The following is an 18,438-nucleotide window of genomic DNA, read 5'->3' on the forward strand; positions in this document are numbered from 1 at the left end:
TTCCTTTTTGTATTATACTAATGTACCTTTAATTTCTCTATAAACTGATTAACACCTTTCTGAATATTAAATCATTGTCATATAAATTGTATCTATTCTTAATCAATGTTTTCACATTATATGTAATTTGGTATAATTATTTAGACTGTAGACATTGATGTATTATTTTTGAAGATTGTAAAATTATTGTTCTTAAAATGTTTTTGAAATACTTTGGAACTTTTCTCCCCAGGCCTACATTGAAAATGGGCACCTACCTAGCTGGATTTTCCCAGTAATCTAATGGCAATAAGTAAATAGATAGAGAGATAGATAAAATATATCAGGAAATGTAGGAGATATTGGATCTGGGAGTAATCCAGTGTTAGAGCAAGGCTAAGTACCAGATTATGTGTATATTGTTGGTAACTGAGTAGTCATACAGAGTCAGATGCTTACCCTTAACATTCAGTCTTGTTGGGAATATGTTCAATATGGTAGGGAAGTGATGGGCTAACCTAAATGGATAGGGAGAACTGTTAATGCAAACAAATGTCAGGTAGTAATGGCAGAAGTGTCTTATCTTGGTCCCTGTGTGGGTTCTGATAAGGATTCAGCCAAAGTCTGCCAAGATAGAGTCTATTTATGAAAGGCTTTCCAGATTACTAAAAATGCAAATGGTCTGTCCAAATGAGAAACTAAGAAAAGGGGAGGTTGTAGTTCTGAATGGTATAACCAGTCTCTCATGGAAATTATTCTGTTGTGTCTTTGTGTGCATGTATATGTGAGTTTGTGTGCACATGTGTGGATGTGTGTGCACTCATGTACACATGTGTGTGTGTGTGTGTGTGTGTGTGTGTGTGTGTGTGTGTGTGTGTGTGTGTGTGTGTGTGTGTGTGTGTGTATGTGTGCATGTCCGTGTATACATGCAATGCATTTAGTTAATTCCTGTGACTAGGCTAGCTGTAAGGCACTGGTCTCAAAAAGAGGAGGTGAGTCTCTAGGGGACTAATGTTCATAGCCATACTATGTAGCTGTTCAGTGTGAACTTCATTTGGGTGTGGCTGGTGTAGGTCATATCCAAAGGAAGAAGTCTTTCTCTGTTGGATTATTTTAATACCAAAATCCATTTGTTCTTCACTTATTTATACTTCTATTTAATTTTGTTTTCTGATGATTTACTTGTTTTCTTTTTGGTCAGAACAGTGGTACAAATCATGGGTTATACCCTATGTTCCTGATATTAACTGGTGGTGATGGTGTGGATTTAAATCCCATACCTCTATGACATGACATCCCTTACTTTCTTCTTTACCACAGCCCATTCATAAGCATGCCAATTAACTGCCCTTTCAAAACCACTCTTCTCTGTGTCCTTTCCCACATTCTAATTTTCTTGCTCTGCATTTCTTTCATCCTTACTAACCTCACCAGTCCTGCACTATATCCTGCCTCAGATAAATTCAACATAGTTCCTCTCACCTTATTTCACACTTCTACTGCCCTCCTACTACTATTGTTTTAACATCTCGTCTCATCAAGCCAATTCATTATCCCACTTCAGTAATAACAAAAGTTCCACTAGCAAAATGGGTACTAACCACACTTTATCTTCCCACTCAGTACAAATGCTTCTGACAACTTCTGTAGTCACATTGTTTATTTCCAAAGGACTTTAAATTAGTAGCTTGTACAAAATAAGTATTAGAAATAAATTTGGCGTGCTTGAATCTTGGATAAACATACAACATGTAGATATTCTTGATCAAACAGCTGCCTTTCATATTCCTTGCAGCAAAAAGTGTGAACTAAAGATATGACAAAAGAAGAGATGGAGTAATCCACCTAATCAAATCCAAAAAGCTACACTTCTCAACAATCATTATCTCCTGCAATAAATTCAAACATGAATCTACATGAGCCTGTACTGAATATCTAATTTGTGGATATCTAAAGCTGAGACAAAATAAACACAGAATAAAACTACACAAAGCAACTACCAGCACAAGACAAAAAATACATACAAAAGCAGTACAAACCAAGTTGCTCTGTAGCTCAGTGGGCAGAGTGTTGGTTTTGTAAACAGTGAGCTACAAGTTCAAGCCCTCTTAGAGGTCACATCAGGTGGTGTCTTCATTTCTCAAATACTTTCAAGCCTCCAGTTAAATTGTTCAAATCTGGCAATTAGCATAGAGGCAGTGAGCTGTAGTTCTTGTGGTACAAGGTTTGATTCCCTCAGATTTCACTTGCCTACTGTGTGACCTTCAGCAAGTCATTTACCCAAATTTCAGTTTTGTTTACTGAGACTTTGGGCTGGGATCTTCAATGGTCCCCTGGATTGCTAGCCAAGTAACTACATGTAAACCAATGAATAAACAAAGGATAATGTCACAAGAAGTAAGAATGACTGGATATAGAAATGTGTTACTTAGTTAAGCAAAATATTTTCCTTGAAGAGAAACAAATCATCCTTATTATCTAATAAGTTAATATTCTGTCTTATAGGAGGGCTAGAAAGAATTGAAGACTTAACCATCAATACTGAAGCATTTGCATTCAAAGACTTGTGTCAGATGAAGCTGCAGATTTTTTAATCCTTTTTGGAATTTTACTAAGTTTATTTCTACTTTAAATGGGTTACTAATTCCCACATGCATGAACAACAGTGAAGAAAGTCTTTTCTCCCACTGTGAACTCAAAAGAAGACATTAAAAGAGGCCAGTATGTTTGTTGACCATGTTAGTCCCATTAGGCCTGTCCTATTTTCAGGATTCAATTGAGTTGGTATTCATACTGACTGCTGCAGTAGGTGGAGTGGAGACTAAATTTGCCATAGGTGTGAATGTGCATGGATATGTGTGGTACGGCAGAATATCTTTTGCAGGGTTTCCACTCAGTGGTGCAAAAATTGGCTCTAGCTTATAGTCACTGTTGATGTGATACCCTGACCCTATATGTAGAAATGGAAAAAAGGGGCCATGGATGGTTGGATAGATAGGGTAATTTGTCCAAAACACTGGGGTAATGTTTTTTTTTTGTTTGTTTTGTTTCTAGATGGAAAGGGGAATGAAGAAGAACTAAACCCAAACATAAAACTACTGTTCAATCTCAGCCTTACTACAGGATATGTACCCAAAGAGTGGCGTACAGCAACAGTGGTCCCTCTCCACAAAGGTGGTGCCTCAAAGGATCCTGGAAACTATCGCCCCATAAGCCTGACTAGCTTGGTCTGTAAAGCTATGGAAAGGATCATCATGGACCTCATAAATAAAGATATTGGGGACCTACAGACACTGGATCCTACCCAGTTCAGCTTTGTTAAGGGCAGATCCTGCCTCTTAAACCTGGTCGATTTCTTTGAAACTGTCACCAAGGCCATTGACGAGGGGAAGGTGGTCCACACAGCCTACCTGGACCTCGCAAAAGCCTTCGATACAATACCCCACTCGGGCATTATAGATAAGCTCACCAGCTTAAATATAAACCCCTATGTCACTAGATGGGTTGCAAACTGGCTCAAGGACAGAACCCACATGGTTAGAATTGCTGGAGCCATGTCAGACTCCAAACCAGTTACAAGTGGCATCCCACAAGGCTCAGTCCTGGGACCTCTCTTGTTCAGTATATATTTCTCGGAGGTACAGGCTAACACGGAAGGACTGTGGCTGACCAAGTTCACAGATGACTGCAAACTGGGCACCATAATCGACTCTCCAGCCGACATAAGCATCCTACAAAAGGGCCTCATAGAAACAGACAACTGGTGCCAGAGCCATGACCTCAAGCTAAATGCCAAAAGTGTATAGTCATCCCCTTCGCAAAACAAAGTGCCCACAAATTACCACATAGATGGTAATCCATTAAGTACGGAAGAAGTAATTAGGGACCTGGGGACCCAAGTTGATAGCAATCTCTCATTCGACAACCACATGGCCAAAGTGGTTAGAAAAACATTTTATATAGCCCACCTAATCATGAAGGGATTCACATCTAGATCAGGGAGGTCATCGTGCCTCTTTACTCATCCCTCATCAGGCCCATAATTGAGTACAATGCCCCTTTTGGGATGTACCTTACCAGACACCTGCAGCAAATGGAAAGACCCCAAAAGTACCTCACCAAGAGGATCAAAGGGCTCAAACAGATGCCATATGCTGCCCGGTTAAAGAAACTTCAGCTCTACTCAGTGGCATACCGCCTGCTCAGAGGCGATCTGTGCCTGACGTATAAAGCCATGTCCAACCCAGAATTAATGGACATGCTGCACCTCAGAAAATCCAAATCCCATCGAGCTACGAGCTCGAGAGACTTGAACCTCAGCACTGAAATAAATAGGACATGCTGGAGGGACAGATTCATAACCCAGAGGCTCCCTTCACTCTGGAATAAAATCCTAGTCCAGGTTAGGCAGAGTCCCTCATTGACTCTCTTCAAGAGGAATCTTGATGAGTGGATGGGAGATCGTAGATTTACTCCGGGTGTCACTTCTGTGTCACTGTTAGACAGAGGCACAGTATAATAACCTCGAAAAATGGCATAGCAAAATTAATTTAAAATGGTTGGCGAAAGCCAAACACACTCTAGCTAGGCTTGTAAATGCCCTAGGGCAGATAGCCTAGTATGAACCTATGAACCTATAAGATAGACATAGATGGCATGGTCGCTGAGAGGACTGGCAATGATTTAGAGGAGACTGTCATGGAATTAAAGGCTACACATTAACATTCTGAAAATGATATCAAATGCTACTGAAACTGATAAAGATTTGCTGAAAGCTTTCAAGATCTGAATAACAGAACATGTTTGAGATGAGATCCTGTAGTATTATAACATCCAGGTGATCATGCCCTCTAGTTGAACATCAAATAGCTGAGGCTCCCAAAATAATGCCAGTGCATCTGTATATGATGCAGCATCAGAAGACACCAACCAGGGAGCAAAGAGGGGTGCAGCACTGAAGTGATGTGCTGTTGAGGTCACTAAGAACAAACTAGAGTTTTGACTGACCTTTGTTGCTAGAGAAAAAGGTAAAATTTAAATATAAGGAAGACAAACTCCTAACAGATACATTTTTGTACTACAGTCCTAATCTTTAGAGCCTAAATGCTAGCAATATTTATACTGTAATCTATTTGGGTCAGGAAATGCTCTATAACATTTCATTTGAAAAAGTTTTGGTGTTAAACCAACCATTTATGCAACTGTAATTGACCCCCTGAAGCCTCATCCACTCATTATTTCTACACCCCATCTGTCCTGGACAACATAAACAACACGCACTAACTATACCTATCCATGTATGAGGAATTACCTATCTATGAGTGTAGTATGTACGTGTTTATATATATATATGCTCTTTCATGTATATTTGCTTGAATGAATATATATGGAAACTTAAACATTTATATACTTATTCAGTTGTGATATATCTTGCAATGCTCTACCAGGTTCTTATCTACTCTCATTGTATATTTTGTACACTTGTATTTTCAACCAAAAGGGGTAATATCCTCTTATTATATACTAACTGCTGTAAAGTCTACAGTCTGTATGGTATTACTCTGTAATGTCGCTTTTGTGAAATTGTCTTCTGTCTATAAACCTATGGAGTTTTTCTCCCCAGGACTCTGCTGAAAATGGACACTTGTCCAGTCAGACTATCCTGGCAAACAAATGTTAAATAAAATAAATAAATAAACAGAGGTGTGGTGCAATTTGACAGAATAAAAGGAGTTTATACATAAAATTACTATATAATACACAGATCTCTTTTAACTAAAAGATTCTGAGTCTTTTTTGCACTCTTCACATCAATGAAATCATGGTTAAAAAAGTTTCAAAGTATCATTCCAGTGTACAAAATATTAACTTCAAGGTTATTAATCTGCACTGTACAGTACATACTGACAGGAAATGTAAAAAAGGAGGTGGTGTTGTCATTTTTTACCCTAAAAACACTCAGCTTAGCTCCTACTAACACATCACTCCCCAGTTCAATAATGCTGAACTAATTAGCTCCTTCATTGTGCTTAAAAATCATAACTGCCTCTTCTTAAAGATATATGGTCAGATTCCTGAACGCCTGTAATAAGTGCACAATAATTGTCACAATCTGTATTCAAGAACATCCCTACCACGTTTTGTGTGCTGTCTAGTCACTCATAAAGATTAGACTAAGTATAGATATAGACTGCACATTCAGGTAACCTTTATAGATCCCCCTCGATATTTGAGTTGCAAGAAAATCAGTAGGAAAACTAAAATTAGGAGGAAGAAGGTGTGAGTTATGCTTGTGTTGTCTATTCACTCAGAATGGTAAACACTTAGTGTAGGTTTTCACAAACCCGTCCCATATTTTCCAGAGTAGCTACTTAGTAACATCTCTCTGGGACACAATTATTTGAAGAGACATTAACAAAGACTGGAAGTCAGTCATCATGAACAAATCTCAACACTCAATAAAGTTATAATGGATTCATCCAATGTATCACTACCCCCCAGCAGGTATAGTAAGTCACACAATAACTCACCAGTCATAGGCTAGATTCTAGCATCTTACCCTAGTAAATTGCATCCACTGTCATTCTCTCATTCACACTTAGTAACCATCTACCAGTGTATGCTGATATACGTCCCTTGTGTATCCCAAAACAAAGCCACTGTAACAGAGTTTGCAACATCACAAAAACGTGATAAACAATCATTCATATCTGCCCTGTAATCATGCAGAACATATTGAAATACCTACCATTAGATGATGCAATATTAGAATTTAATGAGATCTTTCTCAATATACTTAATTAGGGTTTCCACCTTTTCTGAGGCTGTAAACTGAACAAAAAACACATCCCCTGCAACACCCGAAACTCCACCCAGTGTCCCCTTTTTTTCTTTATCTAATAAACCCCTATGTCACTAGATGGGTTGCAAACTGGCTCAAGGACAGAACCCACATGGTTAGAATTGCTGGAGCCATGTCAGACTCCAAACCAGTTACAAGTGGCGTCCCACAAGGCTCAGTCCTGGGACCTCTCTTGTTCGGTATATATTTCTCGGCGGTACAGGCCAACAAGGAAGGACTGTGGCTGACCAAGTTCGCAGATGACTGCAAACTGGGCGCCATAATCAACTCTCCAGCCGACACAAGCATCCTCCAAAAGGGCCTCATAGAAACAGACAACTGGTGCCAGAGCCATGGCCTCAAGCTAAACGCCAAAAAGTGGGCCTCAAGCTAAACGCCAAAAAGTGTATAGTCATCCCCTTTGGCAAAAACAAAGTGCCCACAAATTACCACATAGGTGGTAATCCATTAAGTACAGAAGAAGTCATTAGGGACCTGGGGACCCAAGTTGATAGCAATCTCTCATTTGACAACCACGTGGCCAAAGTGGTTAGAAAACATTTTATATAGCCCACCTAATCATGAAGGATTCACATCTAGATCAGGGAGGTCATCGTGCCTTACTCATCCTCATCAGGCCCATAATTGAGTACAATGCCCTTTTGGGATGTACCTTACCAGACACCTGCAGCAACTGGAAAGACCCCAAAAGTACCTCACCAAGAGGATCAAAGGGCTCAAACAGATGCCATATGCTGCCCGGTTAAAGAAACTCCAGCTCTACTCAGTGGCATACCACCTGCTCAGAGGCGATCTGTGCCTGACGTATAAAGCCATGTCCAACCCGGAATTAATGGACATGCTGCACCTCAGAAAATCCAAATCCCATCGAGCTACGGCGCTCGAGACTTGAACCTCAGCACTGAAATAAATAGGACATGCTGGAGGGACAGATTCATAACCCAGAGGCTCCCTTCACTCTGGAATAAAATCCCAGTCCGGATTAGGCAGAGTCCCACATTGACTCTCTTCAAGAGGAATCTTGATGAGTGGATGGGAGATCGTAGGTTTACCCCGGCTATCACTTCTGTGTCACTGTTAGACAGAGGCACAGTATACTAACCTCAAAAAAAGGCATAGCAAAATTAATTTAAAATGGGTGGCGAAAGCCAAACACACTCTGGCTAGGGTTATAAATGCCCTAGGGCAGATAGCCTAGTATGAACTTATGAACCTATATCGGACTTCCTTGCGTTACTCCTTTTTTTTTGCCTTTTTTTAGAATATATTGGACTACACTGCATCATATTAGCAATACAAACAGAAGTTGTTTTTTCACTAACTCTGTTCACTCTGTTAAACAGAATACCAGAGTTTGTACGGTGCTTTCTGGACTAGTGGAGAATCATTTTAATTTCTGGATAGTCTGGAAAATACTAACTAGGTGACAAGCCTATACTCAACAAAATGGTCCCCATGATCAAAAAAAGTGTAAAATTAAATCCTGCCCCATAACTAAGTAGTTTGAGGAAGCACCCTACTTTGAGATACACCAGGCACCCATGCAAATCTTGGAGGAGTCTATATACCCTTATTGGTCGGTGTTTGCTCACCATAAAGCCTAGCAGCCCTAGGTCAGAAAAGTGTGTGTAGGTAGGTTTCAAAAAAATCGGGGGCCTTAGCAATGAGCAGTGAAGACTCAGTTTTAAAAAAATGTATATAGTCTAAGTGGTTTGTAACTTCTGCTATAGGCTCTAGTCTTAGACCAACATTTCTTGATATAACTGTCCACAACAAACATTATTATGCCAATAACTTAATTTTCTACTCTACTTATTAATGCAACTTGAATGACTTGTGTAAGTCCAACCTTACTTCAGATATTTATTGTGTACTCATGCATATTCGTGTCCCACTACAAATGTTTATATATAATATATCCAATTTCAGCATAATATTGTTCATGTAATGTGAACCAGTTCAATGTGTTACTGTGTATCATTTTCTAGTAATGTACTGTCAGATACGACACTACTTTAATTTAACTGTGATCATTTACATTGTATGTGGAATTATATTGTACCAATGGGGCTTTTCTCCCTGGGCCTCTACTACAAAGGGACCCTACACCCAGTTGGACTTCCCAGTCAGCAAATAAAAATAAATAAATATTAACTGCAGGGTTGTGAATGGAAACTTAATCTTGTAAACTGAAAATTTCCAGCTTGGTCATATTATCCATTTCCCAAATATGATATATATATATATATATATATATATATATATATATATATATATATATATATATATATGGGTCTACCTGACATTGCCGACACTCCAGAATGCCGACAAACATATGGCCGACACCATATGATCGACATTTGGAATGCCGACAATGCGGAACCGGCATCTCACTATAGTGCGGAATGGAAAGATTTCCATACCTGCACTGTAGTGCAATCTCGGACTTGGTAGATTAAAGTTACTGGGGGTGTGGGAGCGGAGCCCCCCCATGGGATGCAGGGGCCCCCCTGCTAGCAGTTGAAAGGGAATTTTCTGTTCCTTTTTCATGGTATTATTCTGCTGTCGAGATTTTGGCTGTCGGTCATATGGTGTTGGCCATGTGGTTGTCGGTGTTGTGAGCTTTCGATCTTGTCAGGTAGATCCATATATATATAGAATATATAAGTGGGGGTGTGGGGGGCTGCTTGTTTCTAGTGTAGGTTAGTTTTGTTTGTGTGTGGGGGGCAGTTGTGTGTATGTGTGTGTGTGTGTGTGTGTGTGTGTGTGTGTGTGTGTGTGTGTGTGTGTGTGTGTGTGTGTGTGTATGTAAGTGTTGGGATTTTGAATTTTGCGGTTATGGGCATTCGGGATTGTGGTGTTTTGGCTTTATGATCTCGATATTCTGAAATTCGGTATTTCAGAATTTTGAGATTATAAAGTGAACCTATATATATATATATATATATATATATATATATATATATATATATATATATATATATACCATTTATTGTTTATTATTTAAGTGACTTTACCTTATTATGACTACACAAAAAGATGTTGCTATGTGCTGAACAGTTCATATAATTAATGCTTCTGATAAAACTGATGCGAGGTGTGAGCTGGCACGTGGATACTCAAATAACTAACAAACTTAAGCAAAAGGGACATTTTTAGATGGACTATGAAATAACTGAATTTAGTGGTAGAGTTTTGTTTAATGATTGTAAAAGGAAAATGTTTGTTTTTTTTTCCCTGCAATTGTTTTCAATAAGACGAAATGCCAGCACCAATATCCTGTTTTAATGCATTGGCATTTTGATAAATTGACATATATTCCTCTCGTCACAACTCCCCATTATTTCTAGTCTGTCCTCTGGCTGAGAAGTACATTCTAGAGCCCAGACAATGAAACATTGCAGAGATGCCCATCTGTCTTGTCTCCTGAATAAACAGGTTATCTTCTCCGTACTGTTATGTGATCCATTTCCAAACTGTATGTCATCATTTTACCTATATTCAATCTACCCAACCCTTAGTTTATTTTTGGTGAGTTGATTTCACTCAACAGAACTAACCCAGGTAAACCAGTTTGTACAGCTGGACACCAGCCAACCAGTAGCTTTCTGACCCAGGGATGCTAAATTTTATGGTGAGCACACACTGACCAATAGGGGTATGTAGACCCCTCCCAGTATTTGCATGGATGCCTGGTATAGGTCCGAGTAGGCTGGTTCTTCAACCTGCTTAGCAGCCATGCTCCTTTTGGTGGCATTAGTCAATGTGACCAAATCATCTAGATCCAGTTTTTACACCTCTGAGTGGCTAGTCATGATGTGGCACAAAGTCTGGGGTCTGTGTTCTCCTACTGAAGAAGGTTGTGTACTACAGTTAATGCCTAAAGAGGTCCATCCAGGTGACTGTTCTCCTGACAGGCTCCTCTTGCAGTCTGTGATATAGCCTATGACTCCCTTCATTTTAAGTCCATTCTGTTGACAGACCCCAATTTCAACTTGGAGAGCTCAGTTTTACCCAGTTCTTAAAGTCCTTGAAGCAGAAACACCCAGCATGGTTTTGAGAGGGGGGAAAATCCCACTCACATATAGACAGAAAGTAAAACATAAATATAACATTTCCCCAATGACAACCAAGAACAGCAGATGAAAGGCAAACGTTGCAGTAGCCTGGATTCCACAAACTCAGTCAGGCAGTCAGTATATGTAGAAATTTAATCTGCAAATAAACTAAAAACACTTTTAGTTTATTTGCGGAGTAAATTTCTACATATACTGACTGTCTGACTGAGTTTGTGGAATCCATGCTACTGTAACATTTGCTTTTCATTTGCTCTTCTTGGATATAGATGGAAAGTGTACACTTTGTGTAGACCATGACCAGAGGACGAGATCATAACCTAGACCTTGTGTTTATGAGGCAAAGATCTGAACCATTACATTACCATGTTAGGAAGCCTGTTACATAATATAAAAAATCAGTAGTGCAGAAATGCACAGCTGGCTAACCAGCACAGAGTGCAAACCTATGATTTGATAAACAAGAACAATGAGCGATATTTACACTATTTTCAATTATGAGGTCAACAAAAAAGTGAGTGCAGGTAGGTTTCTCAGACTTGGTGTTGTCAATAACCGTACCAGTTCTCCTGTCACCTGTGTGGAACTACATCAAAGGCCTTGCTGAAGCCCTGGTAGACCACGTCTACTGGTTCTCCACTATCAAGTTTTCCTACAACCTAGTCACAAACTTGAATCAGATTTAACTGACAGCTCCTTCTGGCCATGAATCCATACTGGTTGCTCTTCTGGAGATTGCTGTCCTCTGGAAATGTTACCAGTCTTCACATCAGAATCCCATCAATGATTTTTCTCTGCCACTACTGTTTATTTATTTTTTTGTTTGCTTGTTTCTTTATATTTGGTAATTGGGTAGGTGGATTGGTTAAGAGACCCTGATTTGTATTTAGTAACTAGGTAGGCAGATTTCTTAATTGACACTTTTTAACCATGACCTGAACTCCCAAGCTGAAAACAACTGAGGCACATTCAAAGATACAATCAAAATTGTAGCCAGAGTTACAACAGTTACATTCAAAGTTATAGTGACAGTTACAATGGAGATACATTCAAAGTAGCAATCACAGTTACAACAGAAGTAAATTAAATTCTAGAAGAAAAGAGGCAAAACAGAATATGAAGCTAAGGACTGCTGACATCATGATCCTGTGTTGGAAACACAAGAGAAACATTGCATCAGACTTTTCCTTTATTCCTTCTGCTGCTTCAGGTAAATGTGTTCTAAAGGGCAGGAAGGCTTTGAGTAACAATGATTTCTAAGGCATCTGAAGTCTGTCATTATATCAGTGTGAATTCATTGTTATTACAGATGCACAAGTTAATACAAAGTCAGGTTGCAAAATGAAATCAGTGGCTAAAAGAATGGAAGTAATAATTTATGTTTACGGTAGTAAATACTTAAAAGAAACCATTAGTGTTTCAATAGTGCACATTCACAAGTATACCATGTTGAATGCCGTAAAAATAGAAAACATTAATATTGTAAAACCAAAAAAGTATATGCAAGGTATTTACAAATGTAAACCCTGACGACACATTGACTAACATCTTAAATGACCACACTCATTTACAAGTGGCTATACATCCAATGGATAAGTACAGCTCATACAAATATATAGAGAGTGGCAGCAATGACTGAGGGGTTGAGTAAATAGAAATAAAAATTAAATATTTCTGGCATCAAACCAAGACATGCAGCAATGTATTTTATGGTAGTGCAGTTCATGTTAAAGAAACACAGATGATAAGCATCCATTTATCCATGTACCCATTATCACATTATCCCTAAAATAACAACCCTGGAGTTCCCTGGTTCTTTCCTGCCCCCCCCCCCCACAGTAGTATCCCACTAGCCATCTTCCATTGCTTATGTATTTTTACATTAGACAGTGAGCTACTGAAGGCCTCCATTAAAGGGTCTGAGAACACACAGAACAGCTTTCTGATTATACCATGAGGTAGCCTATCTGGCCTTGGACTTTACTGCCTCTTTTCTCTTCCACCTTCCCTATCCTAGTGTCTTTTCACTGTTCTCCAAATGTTGCCCCACCTCCCTCCCAGTATAACATCCTTTCCTTACTTTCTTTAATGATGGCTGAAGCAAAGTATTCATTCAGTTCCTATGCTTTTTCCAGATCTTCTGTAATTTCCCTTCCACCTTTGCCAATTCTGGCAATTTCTGTCTTTCCCTTCATACTTTCTGCTGTGTAACCTCATGATTCCTTCTGCTAGCTCTATTTCAAATTTGCTGTTGTATTCATCTTTGTTGCCCTTCTGCTAGCCTGTTTGTACTGTGCCTCTTCCACCTCCTCACTTCTTATTTTCCACTTTCTGTACTTCTTATCTTTTGACCTAATTGTTAGCCTGACATTCTTATGTAGTCACATTGGTCTTCCTTTTTTTTGTCCTTTTGTATATTCCTCACACTTTTGTCCATAATCCTGAGTAATGCATCCCTGATCTATTCCCTTGACTTGTTTACTCCCTTATTTCTCTCCCAGTCATCTATCTCATCCTTGAATATGCATTCTTACCTCTACCCCTACTGTAAATCACAGAGTGGTATGATCCTTGTTAGCTAACAGTGCCCTGGCCTGGGTATTTATAACCCCCTCTACACTGAGTAGGACTACATGGAGTCCATGGTATCTTTTGCCTACTTTGTTTCATTTCACAGATATGACACACGGTGCTTTCTGTAATGATTCTCTTTATGATCACAGATCCCACAAATACATCACAGAGTTCCATTGGACATCTTAATCCCACATTAATGTTTAATAAGAATCTCTTCAATGTTTAGAATGCTGTCCTTTCTGGTACAGTCCTGCACCAGTTTGCTCATCCCCTTATGGTCCAAAATCTCAGTCAACTCTTACTCTGTCTGTACTTCATGCTTAGTATCTGTCACAGTGCTGCTGACAGATCTAAATCCCACATGAGTACTATTCTCTTCCTCCCACACTACACCTGTACTTGCACTTCCATCCTCCTCCTCCTTTAATGTGACCAATGGACAGTATATAATATCAGTCCTCCACCTTCCCCCTTCCCCTATCATAAATGTCAAGGCATATAACCTGGGGCCTGACGTGCCTACTCACTAGCCCCATTTTTTGTTGGGTGTACTTCTCACATAAGAACAAAACTCAGATGGTCACCACAACATTTAATGGTCGTACAAAGCTTTTGAGTATAGCTCTTCCTCACTGTATAAAATCAACAACAAAGTATACCATTTTTAAGAAACAGTTCAACCAATCCACTCAAATAGCCAATTAATCTTAATTGGCTTAGTTAAAGTGCCCTATCTCCTAAATACATATCAAAGATAATAAAAATGTTTATAAAATACATAACAACTGTATGTGTATGAATAATACATTATATATATATATATATATATATATATATATATATATATATATATATATATAAAAAGACATATGTAACATTTTAACAAATTATTCATTTAAATATGACACTTAAAAATCTTAAATTAGTTAATGCCTCTCTCTTAGAACAGGTTTAATACTAGTAGCAGAATTAAGCCCTGGGTAGCTATCTGCTCGAAAATAATTGATCCATTTGTACTCCATTAGTTAATTTCTATTCACTAGGTCTCCACCTTTAGGATTCTGATGAATTACCTGTAAAATCCTAAACTTAAATTTATGTATTGAATCATTACTGAACATATATTTAGCCAGGGCATTTGTTAAAATGTTCCTTTGCATATCTGATAAATGTGAACTGATTCTTTCTTTTAGTTTTTCGTTGGTCTTTCCTATAGCAAAACAGTTGCATTGGGTATAGTTGGCAAAATAAACCACATTTGATGTCTTACATGTGCCCTTGGCCCTAAATACAAACATTTTCCCACTTAATGGTGTACAAATTAATTATCCATATTAATGTCATCACAATGCATACAATTCAAACAGGGTAGTGTCCCTGATTTTTCCATAGGTGTCTTAATAGCTTTCCTCATTTTAACATCTTTATAACATAATAATTGTTTGAGGTTATTTTCTCTCATATATAAAGCTTGGTCTATGCCCTATTAACTCATTAAGGTTTGTATGACCATTAAACGTTGTGGTAAACATCTGGGTTTTGTTCTTTTGAAGTTCTTTGGCTGATAGGTGCTTTTTTTGTTTTGTGTTCTTCTCACACCTGATGCCCTCCTTTAGGTAAATAGTTACTCTCCTTCCATCTTTTACCACTCTGTCATTCCTGAGTAATCTATCCCCAGGCACTCCAGGTTCCCATCAACCCCAACTTTCTGCATCAGTTCTTGCAGCTCTCCATTTTCATATCCAAATATTTGCACTGCAGGCTAACACTATCCAAGCATTGGTCCGAGTCACTCTTATCCATTTTTCTGCTGTTCTTTATCTCTTTTTACATTCTATCTACTATCAGAATACTCACCCTCCTTTTTCTCTGTGACATGTTCTCCTCCCTTCCACTTATTCATGTTCCTTTTTAAAAGCTCAGGAAATGAAATATGTTTTTCTGATTTTATCTGAAATGTATTTCCTTAACCGAATAACATCACCCAATAGACCCAAGTGTTTTTTTTTTTTTTCAGATGGACAATTAAAGAGGTTTGCTGCAGTCTCTTGCATAGGGGGACTCCCACAGTATCTCAGTGGAGACCCACAGAATTAAATAAAAGCATACAGGGTAAAGACCATTTATAATATTTAGACTTAGCTCCCGTTCAATTCTCGGCTGGAGCGCCTTCTGTGTGGAGTCTGCATGTCCTCCCCATGGTCAAGTGGCGTTCGAAAGACATGCGTGAATGGGCGTGCCTTCGTTGAAGGTTGGGCATCGAGCTGGCACCTCAGCACCGTAAAAATCTACTGCCAATCATTAGCAGACTGGAGTTTTGCTGTGGTGACCCCTAACCAGGAAAAGCCGAAAGAAGAAGAACAACAGACTTAGCAAATATAGCTACTGCTGTATGTACGGTAATACAGAACAGGAATAACTTGACATAATGAAAATTATAGGAGTGTTAAAGGACAGTGGTTTAGTGGATTAAACTGAGCTGTTAGGTTATAATCAAACTATAACTTACTAATTTGATACTGATTTACATAACTTTCTGTTGCAAAGAGTATACCGAGCAAGTTATGTAAGCAGATTAAAACTCATAATGTTCCCCTGATACAAGGCATGTATTTCTCATGGGTCTTACCTTGTTAAAACCATAAGATCAAAAATGTACTCCTTTAGAAAAGTCTTAAAGAGATTTGTGGAGCCTGCAGGCTTAGAACATGCACCTAAGGTTAGGTAGAGCAGCATGTTTCGTAACTATGATCTGCCTTCAGCTTAGTGATGGGAACTCTCTAGAATGAGGATCTCTACAGAGGTCCTGCTAGGCTACACTGTATGAATATTGAGTACCGTACTATAGCTGGATATATTATGCTGACCACCTGTTTGGGACATATGATGGACAGTGATGCTAACAAGTATGAGTAGTTGGTGCTGATACCGGTGGACCATACAACATGTCATATTCGGCAATGGGGGAATTGGGTGGAAATGGTTCTGTAAGAAAAGACGCAAAACAGAATATGAATCTAAGTACTGCTGACGTCATGATCCTGTGTTGGAAACACAAGAGAAACACTACATCAGACTTTCCTTTTATTCCTTCTCCTGCTGCAGGTAAATGTGTTCTAAAAGACAGGAAGGGTTTGAGCAACAATGATTTCTAAGGTCTGTCATTATATTAGTGTGAATTCATTGTTATTACATATGTCTAGGGTGGTAAATACTTGAAAGAAGCCAACAGACCAGGTAATAATATTAAACTTTTCTTGGATCATATGCATTATTAAAAAGAAAAATGAGTATTACAAAAGTTAAATATGTAAGGAAAAGCTGATCCTACCAGCAGAGTGAACAAAGTATCAACTGTGATGATGATGATGATGATGATGTTAATGTCCAGGAGCTACAAATCGGATGAAGGTCACTTAAAGGACAGCCAGAATAAGTAAGGAGAAAGTGGCCACTGACAGCTCTCCTTTCTTTAGGAATGGTTGGGAGTAATGACTTGTAATGTTGGGAATAGGAGCATACATTAGAGTAAATCACTGCTTACACACACACACACACACACACACACACACACACACACACACACACACACACACTTGGAGACATGCTGATAGTGGCATCACTATGTACTCTGATGCATCTAACAGACACACTGGACCTCTGCATCTATGATGCAGTCCTAGATACCCCATATTCTAGAGAAGCCTGTCCATCAAAATACTACTGATTCTTTTGGTAGATTCCTCTACCCAGACAGGGAATGGCATTGAAGACTGAAAAAAAAAGTCAGTGAGTGTCCTAAATAAAGGAACCTGGAGCACATGGAACAAGTCAGAATCCAGCAGGAAAAAAAATGAAAAACGCCTGTTAAAAAAAGTACGGTAAAAACAAAGAGTGCAATTAGAGTTTGTGGTTAAGAGAAGGGCCAGCACAAAGAAACACTGAAGAGGGCTCTGACATGGAATAAAAAAATGCATGGTCTATCCATTTGTCTCATTGTCATTTGCAAAAGGGAGGATGGTATTCCTTAAATAAACAACGTGAGTTTTCTGGCTAGGCAGATTATGGTCCTGTGGGACTGCACATCCAGTACTCTTCCATGATCCTAAATACACTTTGTTCAAGAAACTACAAGAGCACTAGGTTCACCTCCTCTTCCCATAACTGTCCATTTTCTGTTTATGATGGTCATGTATTTATTTATATTTGTTTTCTGGGATAGAGCAACGATGTTCATGGACGTTTTTCAGATGCAGCTCAGGAGCATTGTGTCGTTAACTGTTTTGCATGGAGTTATGCAGCTAAGCAATGGAAGCTGAGGGAATCAAACCTTGTACCACTGAACCACAGGAATCAGCTTGTTAACTCCTTAATCCTCTAAGCCATCTGCAGGAATATAATGGTAGTTAGATGCCACAAAGTAATTGGCAATGCCTTAACCATATATGTGTTGTAAAGGCCAAGAAGACCTCTTCCATCCTTATCAAGGGCAGTGTTAACCTTCTGTTCTCTCATACAGCACATATCTTTTCTGAACATTCTCGAGCTTCACCTCTTCTGTAAAACACCATACCTGTCAACTGTCTAGATTTTTAAAGAATATTCAGATTTTTGCCTCAAAATTTTGGTCTTTTCCTCTTAAAATGTGTGGTTTTCTTGCAAGTAATTGAGGACCAAAGTCATTAAATAATTACATACATTTGAGTTTCAGGCTCATATCCTCCATAAATTGTATACTAAAACAAAACCTGTCATTCTAGCAACTTTCCAAGCTGCCCGTAATTATTTATGGCTTTGCCCAGTTTTCAGGTCACTCTTTTTGTGAAATAGTGTTTTGTCACATCCCAACTCAGTCTGAATTTCCTAAAGCTGTGTTTGATGGCTCTTTGTCTCTAAGTATGTTTTCATCTGAATAATTACTTCCTGTTATTTATATTGCTATAC

At 38.7% G+C, this 18,438-nt stretch overlaps 1 non-coding gene across 1 annotated transcript; it reads right to left on the reverse strand.

The window, feature by feature from the left end:
* Positions 1–17,888: 17,888 nt before the first annotated feature.
* LOC122814686 lies at positions 17,889–18,016 on the reverse strand. Its single transcript, XR_006366885.1, has one exon. It is a non-coding gene; the product is annotated as a U6atac minor spliceosomal RNA (small nuclear RNA).
* Positions 18,017–18,438: the final 422 nt, after the last annotated feature.

The sequence above is a fragment of the Protopterus annectens genome, chromosome 10.part0, assembly GCF_019279795.1.
Source record: "Protopterus annectens isolate FY-2018-M chromosome 10.part0, PAN1.0, whole genome shotgun sequence".
NCBI classification, from domain to species: domain Eukaryota; kingdom Metazoa; phylum Chordata; order Ceratodontiformes; family Protopteridae; genus Protopterus; species Protopterus annectens.